This window comes from Lissotriton helveticus, chromosome 1_1 (genome assembly GCF_964261635.1).
Source record: "Lissotriton helveticus chromosome 1_1, aLisHel1.1, whole genome shotgun sequence".
Classification (NCBI taxonomy): domain Eukaryota; kingdom Metazoa; phylum Chordata; class Amphibia; order Caudata; family Salamandridae; genus Lissotriton; species Lissotriton helveticus.
The window spans coordinates 2,088,121,371-2,088,145,030 of record NC_136057.1 but is presented as its reverse complement, the minus strand read 5'-3'; the positions used below and the strand labels follow the sequence as shown (position 1 = coordinate 2,088,145,030).

Below are 23,660 nucleotides of genomic sequence, written 5' to 3'. Positions count from 1 at the left end.
TTGTGCGTTCCCCTCTAGACAATCATGCACAAAGGGAGCTTAGGTGTGACTTGATGGGCCATCCACATCCTGATGGCCCATTCTGGCTAGAATAGTAGGGAGGAGCTAGGCATAGCATCACTCTTATCCCTAAATAGTCTGTGTCCTTTCCCCACACAAAGGGCTGCTTAACACTCTGTAGTGAGTCTTGAGCCAGGGCAGGAGGGAGGACCTCTGTGCACTTCTTTGAAGTCTCCTCCACTTCAAAGGCACCATTGGATAGAAGAACTGGACTGACCCTACCACTTCAGTACACTTTTGGACCTGTGGATACTCTGCCAGGAAGAAGGACTGCTGTGCTTCTGAAAGACTGGAAGAACTGCTTTATTGCTGTGCTGACCTGTTGCCTGCTGACCTCATTGCCTGGGTTAAAAGTAATGGACCCATATCACCTTAACCCGGAACCAGAGTGACCTGAAGGGCCTGCTGGCTTGCTTCCTGATTAAAGTCTCATGGGCATAAAATACTTAGGAACTCACCTGCCTCAGCACTGGGACTCTGCCATCTATGAGTCTGCCCTGCCAAGTGGTGTCAATCCAGTCCTGGGCACCTGGAAGTGGGTTTCAATGTGCTGCTCCGGCAGAATCCTCAAAGGGAGACGCATTGCCTTCCTTCAATGGATCAACGAAAGGTAAGCGCTGGTAAGCGCTGCTGTTCTTAAGGACAATTGCATATTTTAAAGTCGCTGTTTAAATTGCTGGATCTGCGCAACCTGGTCGCGCTTTTATTTTATATTCTACAACTGCCTAATTTAATAATCGTTCTGCGCAACCTGGTCGCGCTTTATTTTATATTTGCCCAATTTTAATTTCTTGGTTTTTTAGCTGCCTTAATTTCGTCGTGCTTATGTGGGGGTAAACGGGGCTTTCTTAGGACATTGCTTGCACGTTAATAGGAGAATTTTCACCGCTGTTACAGCGGCCCTTTAGCTGCTTCTGTGTGCGAGGGGACATCTTGGGTGAGGTAGTGCCGGCTGTGGCGGACATCTTTGTTAGCAGGCTAGCTGCTGCCTGACGCGATAGGCTCACAGGAGGCCATTTAAACCTCCTAAATGCAAGCGCGCAGCGTACGCGCGCCGTGGGCGCGCCGGAGGCTCGCCAGAGGCGAGCCCATCTGTGCCCATCCGTGACCAGACGGGGCCCGGGGCCAGGACCCCTGGCTCACGCATCATCTACGACAGAGGTGAGCTACTGGAAATTAATCTGATTAATACGTCTCTTGCGGAAGGGAGTGCGGCCCTACTTCAACAGGAGGGGTTGTGGAGAATTTCGGAGAAAGGGTCTGGAAGGCCCCATGCACCTAAAGCCGAGGTCTTGCACTACGGGCTGCTAAATACCCGTTCCCTCCAGAAACACTATGGAGGTGTGTTCTCACTACTGGAGGATGGGGAATTTGATGTGTTAGGAGTTACGGAGACATGGCTGGAGGACTCCTCGCTGCCGGATCTTGTGGCCGCTTTACCGGCAAATTTCTCGGCTCTATATTGTAATAGAGTTGGGGTGAAGAGAGGTGGAGGGGTGGCACTCTTGTTTGCCGATCGTATGCGAGGAGAAACAATCCTGGTAGAAAACTTGGGAGGAGCAGAGGTTGAGGGATTTCGGCATTCAGGGCACAGCCTACGCCTGGTTTGCTTCTTTCCTACAAGGGAGAACGCAAAGAGTACAGCTGGGAGAGCTGCTCTCTACCGCAACACCAATTTCTTGCGGAATGCCGCAGGGGTCGGCCTTGTCGCCCCTTCTTTTCAATATATACCTTCAACCATTGATTGCACTCCTCAATCAATTGGATTGCCAGGTGTATAATTACGCTGACAACACCCAAATTATTATCCAAATGGATGATGCTCCTGGGTCGTCAGCAAGGCTGCAAAACATTCTCAAGCATACTGCTAACTGGATGTCTCGGAACTCCTTAAAAATCAACCCCGATAAGACGGAGGTCTTACCAATCACCATCGCGGGTAATCCTTGGCACGACGGGTTCTGGCCAAGAGAACTAGGGTCGCCCCCAGAACCTGCAACGGTCGTAAAAAGTCTAGGCATTCATGTGGATGATAAACTATCCATGCAGAAGCAAGTCACCATGGTGGTAGGAACATGTGTCGGTCTTCTTCGGCAACTCAGGAAAATCGCGCCACTCTTGTCCTTCTCCACCTTGAGGCGGGCTGTGTCTGCAATGATATTATCAAGGTTGGACTACGGCAACTCGCTTTATTTAGGCTTGCCCCAAAAACTTTTGGACAAACTTCAAGTGGTAATGAATGATGCTGCCAGGCTCATCTTTAAGAAGCCAAGGAGTTCGCATGCGTCTCCACTTCTGCGTGCTTTACATTGGCTGCCAGTAAGGCAGAGGGTGTTCTTCAAGGGGCTTTGTATTGCTCACAAATCGCTCTATGGAAAGGCGCCAAGTTATATTAAGACCCGCCTGATTCCATACAAACCGGGTAGGTCGCTAAGATCTTCTGAAGCAACTCTCCTGACCCAACCACGATTTAGACTGGCCACAGTGGGTGGTCGCGCCATCTCCAACACCCTCCCAGCAGCCTGGAATAATCTACCGGTGGATCTGCGGAAGGAATCCAATCTGATGACTTTTCGGAAGAAGTTAAAAACTGTTCTCTTCCAGCAAGCCTGGGATGGGCTATAACTTTTAGAACGGTTTCTTAGGAACTCTGCTGTGCTTACCTGTCAAGCGCTTAGGGACCCCTGGGTTATATGCGCTATATAAGTCGAATAAAATAAAAATAAATAAAAACGATGATGCATCTGCACCTCACATCTTGTCTTCAACAATGACGAATCACCTTCTCTGCACCTCGCATCTTATCTTCGATGGCGATACAGCTGAAGTACTTTTCAGAGGGCAAATGCTGGTCCCTGTATCCAACCCACACTCCATTGCAGTCGCCCTGAAATTTTGAATTTGACCCAGTCTAGTGCAACCAGATAGCCCCAGTTGCCACTTTATAATTTTAAACACTACATTTCAGTTTAACCTATCAAAATTCATAACTCCGGTTCTACTTATTTGATTTTTGTTGTTTTGGTCTTGTTTTGATAATTGAATTAAGCTCTGTTTTGCCCAACAGGTGTGGTATCTTTGTGTGCGGTGGTTTCCCTGAGCTAGTAGTGTTTGAAGTGTTGCACAAATACTTTACACATTGCCTCTTAGGTTAAGCGTAACTGCTCTGTGCCAAGCTACAGGAGGGTGAGCACAGGGTCATTTTGGATGGGTTTGCGACTTAGCCTGACAAGGATTGTGGTTCTTGCTTGGACAGGGTGCATACCTCTGCCAACCAGAAACCCATTTTCTAACAATGTAAATTTTAATAACAAAACATTTCACAAAAATGAAATTCACTGTTAGTAATTGAATGTTCAGAATGCTGAACCAATGGCTCACAGCTCATGAGCTGTAGAAAGCATGTAAAGGCACCAACCGCTTTACAGGTCATTCACACACATTTCATGTGTGACTCACACAAAACCATTCACAAGGCCAACCACGGGCCTAGCACATAACACTCACAACAAGCAGCGCCATTTAAGGCCCATCATTTTGCATATGCCCACAGGCCGGACACAGCAATAACACTGCCTGGGAACTGATGAAATGTATGGATTGACGTTTGGCTGGCAATGCATGTGTAGGGACCAGCTACAAGTCACTACACACACACCACCAGCCAAATTCCAGTTCACACACACCATCAGTCGTAGGCCAACCACACACACCACCAGTCAAATGCCAGTTTAGAGACAACAATCACAGTGCCTGGTAGCAAGTGGAATGTGCGGACTGGTGTTTTGGTAGTGGTGTGTGTGTGTGTAGTGGTTTGCTGCTGGTCACAACACACACAAACACACTGTTACTTCTGATGGGAGTATTATTGGATGAATAGACCTTCATATGGTTTTTATCTAGCTTTTTTTCTTCTGGGGACTCATGTACAGAGCAATTTTCTGATCATAGACCAGGTGATCCACAAAGTTACTGGATTTGTGGCAGCAAGACAGCTTTTTTCCATGGACTAAACCTCTTTTGTGTAATTGAAAAGTATTTTTCTGATTTGTAAAAAGAGTTTTGCAACTCATTTTGAATCACAATTAGTAGGGGTCATGCCCTCCTATTTCTTGGTGCGGCTGATTCATGGGAGTGATGGGTCTTAGACTTCCCCACTATAAACCACTACCTCCCAGATATACTCATTGTTAATCCTTTTCTCTTAAAATACATTCCTGTCCCTACTGCCACTAATTTTGCTTCTTTAAGGGGCGGGCCACTGAGCGAGCTCTCCAGGGAAAGCAGTAGCTGGATGTCTGCTAGTGCTAGGTCATAATTCATTGGGACACTGGTAACTAAACTGCACATGTCAGATTGGCCGGTGTTTTTGCTGTGGCCCGCCTGACATGCGCATTTCAGACTTTCATAATCAATGCTACCTGCTGGGAGGGTAAAGACACAGCCACTTCGGTCTCCAAGGAACGATTGTGCTTGCCTTTTCAAGTCCCTCCTGTCACTGCTCTTGCGCTGTTTAGTATTCTAAGCAACATAAGAGTAGTGCTTGGATTGGCTGGGATGGTATTGTCCAGCATGCATATGTTTAAAGCCAGGCAATGTATGAGGAGTGAGGATTCAACCTTCGCCAGGAGTGGATTGTATAACAATTTTCAGCTGAACGTCTGCTGCTCAATCAGAATCCTACGAATAATATAAGAAGAAGTCAAGGTACTTTATGTTTATTTCTGAAGTGTACACGGTAAGCTCCAGAAATCATATTGCAGAGGGGCTCAGGGCATCTTCTATTTATATTTCTAAAAAGCAAAAGCATGTACTGTCATGCGCCATACCACTAACAACAGTTACTAGCTGCCCGTGTCTTATTTGCAGATCTCAATGAGATGTATCAATGGTTTGGGACCACAATTTGCGACACAAACAAATACAAATTTACTGACACCTGAAAAGAGGAGGTAACTAATTTGCAAAGGGAAGCTGACCCTGTTGGACAGTTTCCCGCTTGGGGATCTTTGTTGGGCAGCTTTGAGGTGGGGGTGAGTCAGTGCTCAACTGCCTGCACCACAGTCTGCACCCCCAAAATATTACCAAACAGTAAGCATTTTTAGAAGCAGCAGCTGCTCATTTAAGGAACATGAGATACTTTTAAAGCATCTAGTTTGTGAAAGGAAATGCAGGGATGGTAGTCTGCTGACCCTTGGTGGCCCCCATCGATACGTTGGAATATCCGGGCCTGCTTGATTAACTGTAGATCTCTACCCAAACATGCTGAGGACATTTGGCTCTCCCTGGTGTCACATTCTTGGGATTTATGTTTCTAACAGAAACCTGGCTGGAGGAGGGCACTAACCCTGACCCGAGGCTGGTGGTACCTGACAGCTTTTGGATCATTTGTGCTAATCGGGATGGCAATAAGATAAGAGGGGGTGTTGCTGTTATTTTGAGGGATGGGTGAGAGATCTCCACTAAGAGAATAGAGCATTTTGGGAACATTGAGACCCTGACCTTTTGTATCAGAGTCTCACCCTCCTACTCGATAGCCAGAATGTTCGTACAAAGATCCCTGGTCAGTCCAGCTGGCCAACTACTAGAGATCTGTGACATTATTGCTCAACTTTCTCTGAAGTACTCCAATTTAATTGTGCTTGGCCAACTTCAATGTCCATGTAGATGATGAAAATGTTTCCCAGGCATCACTGCTGGTAGAAACTCTTGAGGATATAAATCTCTCATAATTGATAACAGCCCCTACACATACCATGGGCCACATGCTTGACCTTATCTTTTCCAACAAACCCCACCTTAAAGTGGAGGCACTGATAAGCCTGACCGAGACTGACCATTTTCTGGTACCATTCAGTTTCTGGCTTGAATCCAAACAGTCTAATTTTCTGCCGATTACAGACAGGAGGAGAAACTGGAAGAGGGTCACACCAGAGACTATGAGACCGGTACTCCAAAACGCTCTTCTCCAGCTGACGGGCGATCCCAACAGGGATGTATCCCGCTTGAATTGCTGGGTCACCCCCGCTCTAGACAGTATTGTCCCACTTAGACTGGTGACGGCCTCAAGAAGGAAACCCTCAGCCCCCTGGTTCCCAATTGAATTACATTCAGAGGAAAGCCTTTGTAAGAGACTAGAACGTTCCTGGCGAAAATCCTATGATCCTGTGGCTAAAAGCCTCTATAAAGAGGCATTGAAGAAATTCCATATGGTTAAGCACAGTACGGTGAGGGAACATTTTCCCCACCAAATTAAACAATCTGACAACTTGGCCAGAGAAATGTTTAAAATAGTCCAAAGCTTCACTTACACGATGGCTCTGGCCAGTGCAGGTGCACCATCACCTACTCTCCGTGCTGATCTATCAGACTTTTTTGAGGAAAAGATCCACTTTGCCTTTCCTCAATCGACGTACCCCCTCCCACATGTAAAGCCTTACCCCAGACACTTCAGGCACTTGGTCTGACTTCTGTCTGCTGTCGCTCGAGGGAACTGTACGAATGCAAGTCTGGCTCCCCGGGAGATCGGTTCTTAAAACTATTGGCCCCTTGCCATAATCTGCTCCTGAACCAGATCTGGAATTCCTCCCTGACAACTGATATCTATTCAACGGCCTGGAAAGTAGCATTCATGTTGCCTCTTCTTAAGAAACCGGATGTGGATCCTTTGGGGCAGAAGAATTTCAAGCCCACCTGCCTTCTGCCAGCTCCAGCAACAATTCTGTCTGTAGAAGGAAGCGCAGAGGCAACTGGCTGATTTTCATGAATCAAACAACTGCTTCCATGACTCACAACCGGGTTTTAGAGCAGGGTACAGTATGGAGACCCCACTTCCTGTAGTCTCGGAAACCGTTCGCGATTCTGTGGACCAGGGTGGCTCAGCTATGCTGGTGCTGCTTGACCTGTCCTCAGCTTTCGACACTGTGGCCCACGCAATTTTATTGGGAAGATTGAGACAGGTAGGAGTGCAGAATACTGCCTTGTCCTGGCTCCAATCGTTCATGAAGAATTGCTCATATCAGGTATTTCTAAGCCCCTGCATCTCCTCCCCCCATAATCCCCTTGTCTGCGCGGTACCTCAGAGATCAGCATAGAGCATGTTTCTTTTGAATTCATAATTCGCCCCTCCGGCCATACAGGTAGAGACATCGGGTGTAAGTGTAGTCTCCTACGCTGATAATACTCATCTGGTGTTCTCTTTTAGAGAATACTCGGAGGCTGCCTTTTACAACTTTAAGCAATGCCTGAAAAACATATCGGCCTGAATGATGGAGAACTGCTTAAAGCTTAATGCCGACAAAACTGAGGGGTTTTTCTTCAGTCAGGCGGCCCCTCCACACTTCAATCTGTGGTGGACCTCAGAGATGAACCCACCACCTGCCCCTGTGGAATTGGCCAGAAATGTAAGGTTCACATTTGACAACGACCTCTCTTTTAAGACCCAGGTGCTCCATGTCTTCTCTACATGCCTCCGGAAGCTGAGAGCTTTGAGAAAACTCCTCCACTTCCTGACGGAGGATTGCAGGAAGACTACGGTCCATGAACTGGTGACCTCCCAGTTGGACTATTTGAACAAACTTTATTTTGGGCTTCCAGCTTATCTGGTCAGCAGGCTGCAGATGATTCAAAAGGCAGTGGCCAGGTTAATCAAGAAACTTCCACTACGCCTTCATATTTCTCCGCATTTACAGCATCTCCATTGGCTTCTTGTCAATAGGAGGATCAAGTTCAAGGCACTTACCTTGGCCTAGAGAACCACTAGAGATCTGGGCCCAGGCTATCTGAGACAGAGATTGTAAATATGCCAGCAAGACCGGGCCCTGAGATCTAACCACCTGCGACTGCTCAGGGTTCCTCGATTCCTTAAAGCCAAGATAGGAGGAAGAGCGTTTGCAGTGAAAACAGCAAAACTCTGTAATGCTATGCCCCTTCACCTTCGTATGGCGGAGTCAGAACTGGCCTTTAGGAAGGCCTTGAAAACCTGACTTTTTAGCCTGACTTAGATTGATCCCTCTGCTACCCCCACTGTGAATCTGTAATCTAGCGTCAGGACACCTCTGCCGAGGTAGCCGTGAGCTCTACAAACTTAGTTGTTATTATATTATTATTTGGAAGCAAATTACTGGGGGTCCAAAAAGTGACTTGACTTATTAATATTCAACAGGCAAGTAATTTTGCAAGCCCCTGCTAGCTGATACAACCTGTTGGTATACAGGTTGTTGCTCAAAATAGCAGGCAAGTCTCAATTAGTGGGTATACATTTTGCACCCAAGGTTTGTGATCTGTTTGATTGTACACCTCTACTTAAGATGTGCATTCCTTCTCTTGTGGCTCAGAGTTTCAGAATTAAGCTTTTTCTACGAGTAGTGGAAATATATACCTGTTAGACTGGTTAGTTTTAGGCTGGTCTTGCCCCAAACGTTTTGCCTGCTTACTTCCTCTTTTTGCTGATTCTTTTGGTGGGCCTAATTTACCACTGCTGACCAGTGCGAAGGTGCATGTGCTTGCTTCTCCCCTAAACATTGTTACGTTAGATATATCCACAATTGGGATATATAATTTATCTGGAAGTCCCTAGTACAGTGCACTACCTGTGCTGAGGATCTGTAAATTACATGCTACCATTGGGCCTACAGCACTGATTGTGTAACCCACATAAATAGCCCTTTAAACATGTCTCTGGCCTGCCACAGCAGAGCCGGTGTGTGCAGTTTCACTGTCATTTGAAACCCTTTGCCAAGCCTTAAAACCCCCTGTTATTACAACATAAGTCACTCCTAAGGTAGGCTCTTGGTCGCCCATATGGCAGGGTGCTGTGTATGTAAAGGGTAGGACATATAGTTTTAAGTTTTGCATGTCCTGGTAGTAAAAAACTCCCAAATTTGCTTTTTACTACTGTGAGGCCTACTCTTCTCATAGGTTAACATTGGGAATTCCTTATTACATTTTAAGCTGTAATTCCGGATTAGAAAGGACTAGCTTTGTCATGCTTTATATCTTTGGAATGGTAATGACAAATCCTCTTTACTGGTAAAGTTGGATTTAACATTATTATTTCCGAAATGCCACTTTTAGAAAATGGACATGTATCTGCTCTTACAGCTCTGTGTATCTGCAGCCTGTCTCCAATACAAGTTTGGGGTGGTTGAAAGCTTGATTTTGTGCATTTCCTCTAGACAGCCACACACAAAGGACGTTTACGTGTGTCTGAGTGCCCATCTGCATCCTGATGGCTCATCCTGACCAGGATGGGAGGGAGGATCTGACACTAACACCTGAAAAGGCAGTGTCCTGTCCCCACACAAAGGGTTTATTATTGGTATTGTTTTCTCACTTGTTGGGGGAAGCACTGCAGGAGAAATGAATGAAATTATTGAACTTAACAAATGGCATGCAGCACTTTACTTTCTGGGCTTACCTGATTTTAATCTGCCCTTTGGATTTCTCAGCTCCCCGGTCTGCCCCTGGTTCACCGTTTGTGCAGAGGGAGCTGGGAATGCGCCCTATTTCCATGTGCCCTAGTGGTCGCCATCTTGGAAAGCCTGTGGCAAAGTTGACCTACCATTTCAACACCTCTCCTCTCTAAAAGGGCAGTCTGGTACACTTAGGGTTCATCCTATGTTCTTCTATATTGTTGTTCATTTTAGGCTCATTTAACTTAAAAAAATAACTTTTAATATTCTTTTCTAACTTTTTAGGTTCAACACTGCAGGGGAAATGAATAAAGTGACTGAAGTTTAAAAACGGCACACAGCACTTTACTTTCTGGGTGTACCTGATATCAATATGCCCTTTCTTTCCCCTGCTCCTCTGTCTGCTGTGGGTCCACCATTTGTGCAGAGGAATGGGGACCCATGGCGACAGCTGCAAGTATTGCCATTTCTCATGTAAACCCAAGGATTTTACTGTAGGCATTGAAAATAAAAAGAATGCCCGCTTCTTTTGGGTGTCAAGAGCATAAATGCTTCGACAAGTAGCTCATCAACCAGAAGCGGCTTTCCCTTCTTTTGCATAAACTGTGCCTCTCTGGCTAGGCCTCAACAACATATCCATGATTTCCTGTTAGATATTGCCCCAGATGCCCTGTTCTTGACAGAAACATGGTTACATGAAGTACTTCTGCCAGATATCATCACCACACTCCTGCATAATTATTGCATCCTTAGAAGAGACCGTAAAGACAACATAGGACGTGGCATAGCCATTGACTTTAAACACATTTTTCAGTTTAAAATAGAGGAGCTGCCTTCTTCAGCTTGCGAAGCCCTGCTCTTCTCACTTGGCCTTACTCCTAAGTTCATGGTCTCTGGCATCCTAAATTATCGGCCCCTGGTTATCTGGTGAATTGGTGCTATACAATCCCTGATTCAATCTCTCCCTATACACTCAAAAGTGGCAATTTTACTTTAGTTGGAGAACTAAATATGCATTTATAAAATGTTGCCTGCAAAATTAGTCAGGCTCTTATAGAGTACCTAGGCACTTTGAACCTCAACCTAATTAATTCTTCCCCCACACATAAAGCTGGTCATTTACTAGACACCATTTTTTTCCAACATTATAGGTCTTACCACGGACCCTCCTATTATGTTATTCTGGTCCAACCATTTTGCAGTGCCCTTCTTTATATCTTTTTACTCTTCACCCACTCCGGTGGCAGCCGGGCCCAAAGTTATAGCCAGAGATCCAGCTAAATTAGAAATCTCTGCGTTCAACACAGAAGGCTGACTTAGATCAACCTACGATTGATCACTGGCTTCAAGGCTGTTTAGATTCAACTTTGTCAGCCAAACCTAAATCCTCATGTAGGCAACACCCCACTACCCCTGGATTAATCAGACCTTACAGGAAATTAATAGACTCTGTAAGTGACTAGAAGGAGCCTAGAGGAAGTTATATGATAAGAATTCAAAAATTAAATACAAACTAGCTTTGAATCAATAACACATGCACTGTAGAAATGCTCTAGCCTCCTTTTATTCAGAACAAGTCTTTAAAGCATAAAACTGGCTCAGAACCCTCTTTAAAGTGGTCCAAGACCTGTCAGACCCCAGTAATACTTCTCTACCCTTTATTGTCACAAGCTTGATGTGAAGAGTCATCCAGAATTGTGCAGCACTTATGCTCTTTATGATTCCCAACAGAAACTCTGCAAGACCTGCTCTGAAAACCTTGCACTGGCTCCCGTTTGAGGATAGAATAAAATTTAAGTCCCTATTTATTGCTCGCAGATCCTTCTGGAAGAAAGCCTCCCCCCCATTCTCCAAGCCATAATTTCTCCATACCACCCAAATAGATGCCACTACTCATCCAGTCTCTACCTAGCTTAGGTCCCCAAAATCAATAGGATGAGAAGTGGGAGTCGGTCTTTCTGTTTCACTCCTGCCGGGTGCTGGAACACTCTTCCCCTCCACCTATGCTCAGAACACAATCGTCTCCCCTTTCGTAAACTTCTGAAAACTTCAAAACCCCACCTACTAAGCTGTTGTGACCTGTCCTTTCTCTCGGCTAACGCTGGGATTCCTTCGGGTGGCCATTCACTCTACAAATATCCATAACATAACATAACTTATTTTTTAAGAAAGTGACAGACATTCTGCTTACCCTAGACACAACTAGAAATAATAATACCCAGCCAGGGATCAATAGCTCAAACTCCAACTTCATTCTACCTCCCTTAGTTATGAGCCGCTCACCAGCAAGATTGCAGTCTCTGCTTCCCTTGTACTATCTTCTTTTTCTCAAACTACTGCAGTCAATTAAATCAGACTCACCACTAGATCCTCTCCAACCAGCCAAACTGAGAACTTTGAGACCACACCTCGTGCATTTGGTGGTGGAACGTCTAAACTTCTCTCTACATGAGGGGTATGTGCCGAAAGCATGGAAGCATGCTACCGTTCTCCCCTTGCTAAAAAGAAAACATTTGTACCCAGCTAACTAGTCCAATTTTAGGCCCATTTCTTTGTTTCCTATCCTTTCCAAGATGCTGGAGAAACATGTTAACGCCCTGCTTACCCCATTTGTGGAGGTCCAGGCTCCAAAATGGCCACCCTTCTAGGAATCATGGAACATCAAGACAGCTCCTGGATATGGGCAGTATGGCCATGCTGACTGGGTTAGATCTCAGACTGGCCTTTGATACTGTGTTCCTTGATATCCTTGCTGATAGACTGGCTCAAATTGACTCCAAGGCTCAGCGCTTGCATACTAACCTACTTCTTGATGGATCGTACTTTCCAGGTCTTTTCAATAAATGTCGTGTCTGGCTCACACTCAATTATCTCGGGTGTTCCGCAAGGGTTAGCCCTTAGCCCTATGCTTTTAAACATTTATGTCCGCACTTTGGAGGACATAGTGGAAAGCTTCAGTCTCACCCTGCTCTCATACATGGATGACACCTAGATCATCTTTTCTCCGTCGTCTGGGATGGAAGTCAACTCGGAAGATCTTAACTCCTGCCTTGACCTTATCTCCACCTGGATGAATACCAACTCTTTTAAATTAAATGGTGATAAGACTGAGGTAATGGTATTGGGTAAAAATCCATAGCTCTGGGGTACTCAACACTGGCCTGCTACACTGGGAGTGCTTTCCGATCCTACCCATAAGGGGAAGAACTGGCTTGACTCCACCCTGTCGATGAAGCCACAGGTGGCTAATGTAGCCTCCACATGCTTCACCACTATAAAATGGCTTAAAAAGATCTTGTGAATACTTTGTTTCTCTGCTCAAAGGACAGTTATCCAAGTCATGATACTGTCAAGGTTAGATTGTGGCAGCATCCTGTGCTTGGGGCCGATAAGGCCATGATATTAGACCTTCAGGTGACTCGGAACCCTGCTGCCAGCCTATTGTTCTGTCTCCCCATCCCCAAACTGTAGTCTGCATCTGGCCTCCCTGGCAATCTTCTGTGGACAAACAAATCAATTTCAAAGCACTTGCTTTATGCACAAAATCTGCTCATGCTTGGGACCTCAACACCTGCAAAAACTGGTGGTTCCCTACCAACCCTCACGTACCCTGCGATTGAGCAAACAATTCCTTTTTTCAGTCCCTAGAGTCAGACTCTCGTGGATGGGTGGCTGCTCCTTTTTGTGCCCTAGGCTCTGAGATGCTGTGCTTCCTTATCTTCCTTCTGTAGGGATTTCAAAACCTGGTTATTTTAGCTCTCATTGCAAAATTGTCCTACCTGTCCTCGAAATGCTAGGAAACCCGGGGGTAACTACGCTCTATATAAGAATTTAAGTCTAATAAAATAATACTAATTATCACCCCCATAGCGACTCTAAAGACAGGGATGGAAGGAAAGGACCTATGTGCACTTCACACAGACACTTCTTTGAAGTCCCCCACACTTCAAAGGCACAATTCGGTATAAGTACTGGGTCTTTGACGCCACCAGATCAGACACTGCTGGGCCTGTAAAGAATGTCTGTCAGAGGAACTGCTGTGCTGCTACAAGGACTGTCACTTTGCTGGAACGCTGATCTGGAAGACCTGCTTTTCCACTGTGCTGCCCTGCTGCTCTCTGACCCTGCTGACTGCTGAAGGAGAGTTGAACTCTGCCTTAAATCCAGAGTGATCTACATGGACTTGTTGGTTTGCTTTCTGGTGCTTGAGACCCTGGGACATCAAAGTCTCATCGCCTGCTCCTGTGCCCGATCCATTGGAAGTGGACCCAGGTGCTTGTTCCAGTAAAATTGGTGCATCTGCAGTCTGCATGTAGCAGAATAGATCCATTGACCCTGCTGGGGGGAGCAGAATCGGAGCATCGCACATTGCCTCAAAGAACTGACACATCAGAACTACTGAATCACCATCACTGCTGTGTGATGGACGCATCTCCTTGACTGCAAGGAGAAACCTGGTGCATCGTGGACGGTACCAATGCCTCTCGGGTCAGCACATCATTGTCGGAACCAGCTCACCACTAGCAGGGCGTGAAGAAATTGGACGCATCACCTCGACTGCGGGATCTTCACCAGCGCTTCACTCGGCTGCACCCCGCAACTCACTGTTGTGACCAGAATCAAGGTACTTTGTTCAGCGGATCTGTGCGGCTTCTGTACCCAGCCCTTGTTCCATCGCGATCAGCCTGAACTCTTGACTTTGTTCCAGTCCAGCATGACCAGATAACCTCCATAGGCGCTTATTGCTTCTCAGCAATATTTTTACATGTAATCTTTAAAAATTCAAATCTCTATTTCTACTACTTGGATTTGTGTCCTTCTTGATTTATTTGTAACATTATTGTCTATTTTTATAACCTGTTGTGGAGTCTTTTTGTGGTGTTTTCATTGTGTTACTGTGTGTTGTATTGCATAAATACTTTACATATTGTTATGTTAGGCCTGCCTGCTCAGTGTCAAGCTACGAGAGGGTGAGCACAGGATGATTTATGGTGAGTGACTGACTAACTCTGACTCTAGGATTGTTGTCCCTACTTGGACAGGGTGCATCCCTCTGCCAACTAAAGACCCATTTTCTAACAATAACGTTTTTGAAGTTGCAGAGACCTAACAGTGCTTGCACGGCATGGTTGAAAATTGCGAAGTATTAAAATATTTCCTTAGATCAGTGATCTGGTCTTTTATTTTTCAAGCTGTGTAGGAGGGGTGCACTGAAAAGGAGCCAGTGCAGAAAATTGGGACCTGTTAAAGATCCGTCAACAATTATTTTTCTAATTGCCCCACATTGAGAGTACTTTTTATGATTTCAAGCCTCAATACCCCCAAAAAAGGCAAAACACACCAATGAGGAGCCAGCTGGGAGCTCCTTACTTCTTTCCAATCTGTACTTGGAACAGTCACAGGTGGAGTTTGGGATATTATATATATATATATATATATATATATATATATATACATATATATATATATATAAATATGTAGCCAGTAGGTAGTTATAGTTAGGACCTATTATCCATAGGAAATCTGCAACATTCTATTGGCAATAACTTTGGCGTCGATTGATGAATTTCTTGAAATTTTCCAAACTTTTGGCCAGCTCAGTTCCGCTCCTTCCCTGACAGTTTGGAGGTGATTGGTCAAGCGGCGGCCAAGAAAAAATGGGGGTCCCAAAACGTGTTTTCCCCATGCAATTTCCCACAGGACCTTTAGCCACGGCTACAGCCCGAACGGCTGAACGGAATTACACCAAATTTGGCAGAGAGGCAGTGCTCAGTTCCGACTTGTGCCTTTTGCTTATACGGTGCCAATCTGTTGAGTAGTTCCTGATAAAATTACGGTTAAAGTAATTTATATATCTACGGGCGCTGTGGATCAGCGGATTGTGCGAGCATAAGCGCACCGTCCCGATCACGTGGTCAATGTTAATTGGCTACCAAGCGGTTGTAAACATTTGAAACCAGGAACTGTTGGCAGCCATTTTGTGCCTCGGTAGAAGCGAGGCTGAGGAAATCAGTGGAATATGTGTTCAAAACGGAGATAGGGGGCATGGTAGAAATAATTTTACCCTCTAGACCTGCTTCGGGGGTCCTAGAAGGACCCACAGGGCCCACATTTTTTTTATAAAAGTAAAAAAATCGGGATGCATGCAGGGTGCGTGGACTGTGCCGTAAAATAAATAAAATAAAAGAGTTTTTTTTCAATAATTCATCACTGGGAGTTAAATTCGAGGGGCAAAATTATTTAAAATTTTTGTGAAGCCGAAAGGGGCCCCACAGCCTCGGAGATCATCAGTGAAAGCGGCTAAAAAGAAGAAAAATGGTGGGGGGAGTGGTTGAACGTCCTGAAAGCCGCGGGGACCATCACCCTTCGGGGGGGTTTATGTATTGTGGGAGGGGGACTACGTGGCTCCCCTCCTGGAGCACTTGAGGGTCGTTTACCCATCGGGGTACAAAAAAAAGTATGGCTAGGGAGGGGGGGGGCTGTAAGGTCTACAAAGCTCCAGGGACCACCACTCCCCGGGACTTTATGTATTGTGGGAGGGCCAGTTCAGTGTTCCGGGGTGTCCATCCCGCCCTCCCATAGCAAGGAAATCTGTTCTCTCTTTCAAAATCAAAATCAGATTGCTTTTCCACATGGGGCTATGTTAGCAGCTCGTGCTGTGGAAAAGTAATGCTGAGTCCCAAACGCATAGAAGTTGTGCGTCAAAGGCGCTGGAGTCGCGCACCCTAGAGTCGTCCATCTAGCACGTGCACACCAGGGGGCCGCACTGAGCGCTGCGCTCGGTGCGCGACTTGTCATTTTAACGTAAAAAATAACCCCTATCAGTAATTTCTAACATCTCCGAGGACCCTATCTCCTGGGTCTTATAAAAAATGTTGGGGACCGTGAGGGGAGCTACAATGCCCCCACGGTCCCGCCGGCTTCCCGCATTCTTCTGGAGGTGGCATTGCTTTTCCTCTGCTCTGTCTTTCAAAATGCAAACTAAGGGGCTCATTAGGATGATGGGCGGACTTTGTCCGCGCGCCATCCTGTTGTGGGAAGGGACCGTCCACCATAAGGGCGGGGGTCCCGTGCGTGGGATTAGGATGCACCCGCCACAGAGGCGAGAGGCGGGTGCATCCCGCATTTTTAACATTGCGGCGGGCGGTGCTTTCAGCATGCATGCATGTTGTGCGTTTCAAAGCACAACATGACAGGCACCGCGCAGTGCCTGCCATGTTGTACTTTGAAGCGGCCATGTACACCTCCCACCACCCCTTCACCCTGGGGGCCCACAACGGCCCCCCAAAGCAAAGACCGTATGCCTTTCCGCGGCGGCAATGGACCGCAGGCATTGTAATATGGTTGGCGGTGTCTCTCAGACACCGCCACCATAGGAAATCAATTTCTCCACCGGTCGACTTCGCAACCGGCGAAAATGCGGCGGACGGACTTTCCGTCCGCTGCGGAACCCCAGCCATCCTAATGTGGCGGTGGTCATTTTGTTGAGGAAGGCGGGCGGATTGCTACTCCCGAGCTGGCGGTAGCTATGGTCGGCCCGGCGGGGGCAATCCGCCCACCATCCTAATGGGCCCCTTAGTTTGCTATGGAAGGGTGGGAGCTGTGAGACTCCTGTCCTCTCAAAGCAAACAGCAGTGTCCCGGGGGTGGGCACCCCAGGACATTGCATGAGCCGGCCGACGGGCGTTGCGGTCCCCAGGGCTATAGGCATAGGGTCACGCAGTCTGTCTCTCACAATACACAAATTTCCGGGGGTGGTGGTTCCTGGATATTGACGGGGGTCGTTGAGGCCCACACACTCCTAATTTTTGTGGGGGGGCCTTGGACGGGAAAGTGGTGCAAGGAAGCTGTAAATCTGGTACACAGTGTTTTGTTTTACTTTGCTTTCCTTTTTGGTCTTGTAGAGGATCCAGGGTTAATATAACGGTTTTTGTACAGCCAGGACCTTTCAACTCTACCCCCAAATAGCTTTCTGCCTGTTACCATAGTAACAGTTCATGGAACACTTAAATGAGCACAGAGGTTAGAAGTTCACCAAACTATGTTGGTAATGGAAAAAAACTGTGCTGGAGTTTTTAAACTTTTCCATAGGAACCATTAGTCATAGGTATAGACTCTGGTAAAGATCTGGTAAAAAGTTAGCCCTAGAATTATACTTCAAATATAAATATCATTTCTATTGGGGACCGCTTACCCTCCCCCCAAAAAAAAGATGTATATACTTTTTTTTCATAACTTTTATTAAAACAATAAATAACTGAAAACGTAACTTAAAGATAACAATACAATAAATAACTAGAAACATAACTTTAACAAAACAATATAATAAACAAAATGTGATATGGAGTCCAATAGAAGTATGGTTGGTAATCTGCAAAACAAAAAAGAAAATTAGTGTTTAAAATTAGATCGATGTGACTAAATGAGGTCAAACATTACAAGTCAAATTAACAGTTGAAGATATTTCCTTCTTTTAACGTGTGCAGTGTGCCTGATGCATTTCACTTGTCTAATAGGCTTGCGTTCAAGCGGTGTCTGTATGGAAGAGCCTACTGTGTCAGATTTACATTACAGATCAACAGGTCTTTAAAATGATTCAGAGATGAGACAGAATTAGATGAGAGATCAAGTCATTTTGCAGGACAATATTCTTTAGGGCTTATTTACGAGACTCTTGCGTCAGTTTTGTGTCACTTTTCTCATGTTGAAAGTGACGCAAAAGTGGTGCAAGGGGCTTGTAAATAAGGTCTTTCATTTTTAATGCATTTAATCGTAGGCATTGTATATCTAGGTCGCTCTGCTCACCTTGTGTAAACACTATGGGCAACAGAGTTCACAACTTGGACTCAGCTTTGGTTGTTCACGGCAGAGTGGACAGCAGCGTCCATAACTTTAAAAGAGAAAGAGAAATGATGTGAGAAGTAGAGAGTGAAAGAGAGAAAAAATGACATTAAAACTGTGAGAGAGTGAAAGTTATAGATGGAGGAGTTAATAGTGGAGAAAATACTTGTAGCTCACCTTTTGCCTTGGTTGTGTGTCCAAGTATGTGCTGGTTCATAGTGCACCCTCCAGTTTAGTGATCTGAAATATAGTATATAGAGTTAGTCATAGTAGAGTACATACAAAAGTGGCATAAGGGTCTTGAGATTTGCCTCTCAGACTGTCGTAATCTATCTATTGTCACTGCTCGGGGGTAAGTGTACATTCCTACATAGTGAAGCTGCTGCACACTACCCAATCTCTCCTTTCACAGATGACTTGTTGTTTCGGAAAGAAGCTTTTTTGCTCACCTTGTGCCATTGGTGTGATTCAAAGAGGGTGCACCACGTGTCGTAGCAGCCTTCTCAAACGCTGTTACGATGGCCTCGCATCATCGCAGAATCCTCGAACGTTGAGTTTTAGAGGTGTTGGGGGGTGGACGCCAATTTGTATAACACAACCTGTAAGATAAAAAGGAAGTTAACATTGTGTGTAATTTTTTTATCAAAAGAGAGGGGAAGTGAGAGAGTGACTGCGAAGAATATTCGCAGCTCAACTTTATGTCACAAGTGTGTTTTTCATCACGTGCTGGGACATATTGCACCATGAAGCTTTACATCTAAAAGATAGTAAAAGAAAGACGTTATGTTTGGAAATTGTTACTATCTTAATGTGGAGTTGAATAACATCGGCCTTTCACACGCGTTCACTCTCACATTTAAAAGAACTATTTGTATAGCCTATATTCCGGACATTTGAGCGATTATAAAAACGTTCCTGCTATTGGGAAAAAAAAATGTACATGTAATTTGATACACTATATAGGACTGCGTTTGTCTAAATCGCTGCGCCGCTTTTTTGTATCCATTCTGCTACATCCCTTCAACTCCCTCCGATGCTCACCCAGGCCTCACTACTTACCTTTTCGTGGACAGGACACCTTCTGCATGATGTATTCCCGATCTGCCACAAAGAAGTCTCATATATGGTGCCGAGTGTTGATATCGATATGGCTAATGACATACTCGTCCTCCCATCTTCATCGCAGGTTCCTCACCAGCTCTGTGCTTCTGATACCACTAACTCAGTGACCAAAGTTGCCACACAAGTAGTGGTGGGCCCCCCTAGTCGGTGGTTTAGGCTTACATGAGGCATTTGAATCACTAGAACGGACCATCACAGCGCTTGGGATGGGAGCAACTCTAAAATGGCGTAGAGCATGTGCGCCCCATCTTTTTTATTGGTATGGTCACGTGTGTAGTGACGGATGCTCTGGATGGGTGTGGTGTGGGTGTTTACCAGCCATGAGGGAGTGTGTGTGTGCTGTTCTGACAACTAGACCTGGTACTAAGAAATCACTGCAATGGAAATCTGGGCAATGAAGCTTTGTATCTGAGGTGTATCTGATTGTCATCAGTGATGTCATTTGAGATGTCATCAGTGATGTCACTGACCATGTCATGAATAATGTAATATGTGACATCATCACCAGTGGATTGAGGGCGCGAGAGTTACAGTTAGTACAACTAACTATAACTGAGAAATTTAAATGGTTTTGTATGAGTGAAATGTCCAGCTAACTATAACCTGCCTGAAACCTATGGTTTTTTCAGTGAATATCCAGTAGGTATATATAGTTAGGACCTAGTTTCCATAGGAAATCCTCAACATTCTATTGGGAATACCTTTGGCGCCGGTTGATGAATCTATGTGAATTTCTCAAAGAATATGGCCCGTTACGCTCCGCTGCTTCCCTGAAAGTTTTGGGGGGATTTGTCAAGTGGGGGCTGAGAAAAAAGGGGGGTCCCAAAACGTGTTTTCCCCATGTTATTTTCCATAGGACGATTAGACATGGCTTCAGCCGGAACCGCTGAACGGAATTACACCAAACTTGGCAAAATGGTAGGGACTGGTACGCAATATGCCCTTTTGTTTAAATGGTGTAAATTCCTCCAGTAGTTGTTGAGAAAATTGAATTTGGAAAAATGTATATATCTATAGGCGCGTACTGTGCGCGCACCATGCACGCACCTTGCGCGTCGCACCTTGCGCGCACCTTCCCGTGCGTGAGCGGAATTTTGATTTGCTGTTGGACGTCTGTCAACATTCGAATCGGTCGAAATCAGGAAGTGTTGGCCGCCATCTTGTCTTCGAGGCAGAAGGGAGCCTAAAAAAAAGTGGGAAACATGAAAAGGGGCCAGGGTGGAGTCTCCCTGACCCCCTAGGCCTTCTCAGGGGGTTCCTGAAGGACTCCTGAAGGCCCCAAAAATCCTTTTTTTTTTTTTTTTTTTTTAAATCGCGAGGTGCTCGCACCCTCCAGGCGCCGTTTTGTGTATTTTAAGAGAATAGTGCAAAACAAGTGGTAAACGTGAAAATGGGGCATGGTAGAGTCTCCCTGACCCCCTAGGCCTTCTCAGGGGGTCCCTGAAGGACCCCGGAAGGCCCCAAAAATCTTTTTTTTTTACAAAAAAAATCGCGAGGTGCGCGCACGTCAGAATAAAAAACAAAAAAAATAGATTTAAATAACAAGTTTGTGTGTTTAGATGTTGGGTGGCTCTAAAAAGAGCCATTGTGTTCATTGAGTGTTTTTTGTACCTACAAGTAAGTACCGATGCAGAGTCTAAAGTTTAAAAGGAAGACTCTGTTCCCCTCATCTGTAAAACGTACACCATCTCTCCTATAGATGCCTTGCATGTTGTAACACAAGTTGTTGTGGTATATAGAACCCATGCCATAGTCTCTAGGAAAGCAGAAACAGACTTATTCACATTTTTCCTTGCTTTCTCAATCTGTGGACAATATTGGTTGGACCAGTTCCATTTTTGCCTTTGGCATATATTAGAATATACCAAGGCAGTTTGTGGAAAAAGTGACATCAATTGGCCAAAGGTGTCCTTTAAAAGCATTTCCAGACCTACCCCTGTAGTGTAGTTCCTATAGTCCCAATAGGCTCTGCGCATTGGAATAATATATTCAGCAGTGCAGACGTAGGACTGAGGTTAACTAGGTCTCTACTGACTATATCAGACTTAAGTTTTTTGCCAGCTATCTCAGAGTTCACTAGAAACTTTCTCGAATAAGCGAGGAGGAGTTTAACCTCCCTGGATAGACAAGTTGGGATTTAGTTTCTGACAACCATAAAACATGACAACTTTGCGCTCCCTGATTAAGAGTATATCTCTAGAGTCGTGTGAAAACAAAAGACAGCTATTTCACTCAGTCAAAGGTGCGTACTTAGTTTCACCAGATTGCAGAGAAAAAGAGAGACGGGCGTTTTCAATAAAAGGTGTTATTTATTGAGCAGTCTCTTTCCTCATACAAGAGAAATGAATTGCTACAATTGCAATACTGATAGTTAAGTACAGTGCATACAGTAAAAGCAGGATTATGAAATAATACTGTAAAAGCATTGATATGGTTTCTTAGCCATATGATGGATAAAATAGATACATACATATATACATTGACTAATCGTACTCAACTGGTGTTTCTAACTACGCCTACCCCGGTGTACCTGACCGAAGCCTAATACATGGGAGGGAGTAAGTAAGTAGCAGTTTAAGTTAAGTTTGGTTTGCCAAGAATCTGACTCAAGAATTCTCTGTAAGGGTTTAGTCAGTTCAGTACCTGGGTATTAGAAGGCAGGAGGGCTGGTATCTCTCTCTCAGGACTCGGTATCCCAGTCACCCGCAAGGGTAGGCTGGAAACGCCGGAGGCTGGATTTCTCGGCAAGAGAAAAGACAGCGTCTTTCTCAGCGCGTCAAAAGGGAGGGGCAGCATCCGTGGGCTCTCGCATCAGCTGGGCTCTTCGGAAGTAGTAGCTGCTCTGCTCCAGTATTACCACCGTGTCTTTGCTTAAGGCAGCTTCGGTATATTTATACCTGAAAGGTGCCGGGGTTGACGTAAGGATGGATATAAGATGTCAATAAAGATGTCACTAAGGACTGGTTGTTCTTACAGTGCTTTACAGGAGTTCTCGGACGAAATCAAAACAATAGCAGCGGGGATTTCCCAGGTTGCTGGAGGCTTGGATTTGTTTAAGAACTTGGTGTGCTTTCTAGGGGGCTGGAGGAATAGGCTTGCATATTGTGACAGCATGCGCTATGACCGAAATATGAAAAGGGTTTCTGTGCCGTTGCAGGGTTATTATTGATTTATACCCGGACAAGGGCAAAGAATAGGATATTGATTCAGGTACCTAGATAAAACACACTACACCCACTCCACGAATTCATGTCCATAATTACTAAAACTAAGCAATAGTAAACATATCTAATGGTGCATGTGTATACCGATCCACCCCAAAATACATTATTTTGCATCTGAAATGGTATATGCGAAATACACGAAAATGAGTATAGGTACTGTATGCTTTCAAGCAGTGTAATCATTCAAAAAAAAGGGATGCTAATATATCTCAGCATGAATGATTTGCGAAAATTACACATGAAATGGCTCTTAATACAGAAAAGAAAAGTGCGAGACCATTCCATCACATATAAATACAATCTTTTGTAAATATGCTAGAGGCTGAGGTAATATATTGTCTCTAGAGTTCCTAAAAATAGAAGCTCTGTTCTCTAAGAATAGTTCTACTTTAAGCAGATGATGAGTGCCAAAAAAAAAAGTAAATATTTTGGAATTGGGGAAAAATAGTTTTGTTTTCAAGGGAAGAAGTCAAAACAGTTCCAAATATGTTCAGAAGCTTTTGTTTTTCAAAGCTGAAGGCCAAATGCAGAGTTCAGGGAACGCTGAGTTTATTCTTTCTGTTCGGGCGAGAACATCATTTCAGACAGACTTTAAAAAAAGCAGTTTACCGCTTCAGGTGAAAGTTCGACCAAGTTGGAAAATGCCGCAACTGTGCAATCGTGAGCATGATTGCTATCATCGATGGCAGGATCAGCAGTGCTCACAGAGGGTCGTACCTGGTTGATGCTGCTCTCATCTTGCACTTCACTACCCTTCAATCGCAGTGGTGAAGTCTCAACGAATGCCGTCATCAGGATGGGTAACCGCTGGGGACAACACGATGCATGAGCCTTTACTGGGTTCAGCAAAGTATCTGTATCCAATGGTACTTCTGATTGTAGTGTAAGACAGACGTCTAACACGCATTCTTCTCCGCACAGCATACATCTTAACACAGGTAAGATACAGTTTTGCCAGATGGGTCTGAATGAAAGAAACCAGGTCATATTCAGATCTCTTA

At 45.1% G+C, this 23,660-nt stretch overlaps 1 protein-coding gene and 1 long non-coding RNA gene across 5 annotated transcripts in view; both read right to left on the bottom strand.

Annotated features, from left to right (window-relative positions):
• LOC144756098 (vitellogenin-A2-like) overlaps positions 1 to 23,660 on the bottom strand; it is a 607,161-nt gene that overhangs the window by 468,109 nt on the left and 115,392 nt on the right. The window lies entirely within an intron of this gene.
• LOC144756112 (uncharacterized) lies at positions 17,769 to 20,650 on the bottom strand. 2 transcript variants are annotated; one of them, XR_013595079.1, is made up of 4 exons: positions 18,763 to 20,650; positions 18,491 to 18,553; positions 18,278 to 18,362; positions 17,769 to 17,843 (listed from the first exon to the last, which is right to left on the bottom strand). It is a non-coding gene; the product is annotated as an uncharacterized LOC144756112 (long non-coding RNA). The 2 variants fall into 2 exon arrangements; XR_013595077.1 differs by having other exon boundaries at positions 17,820 to 18,362.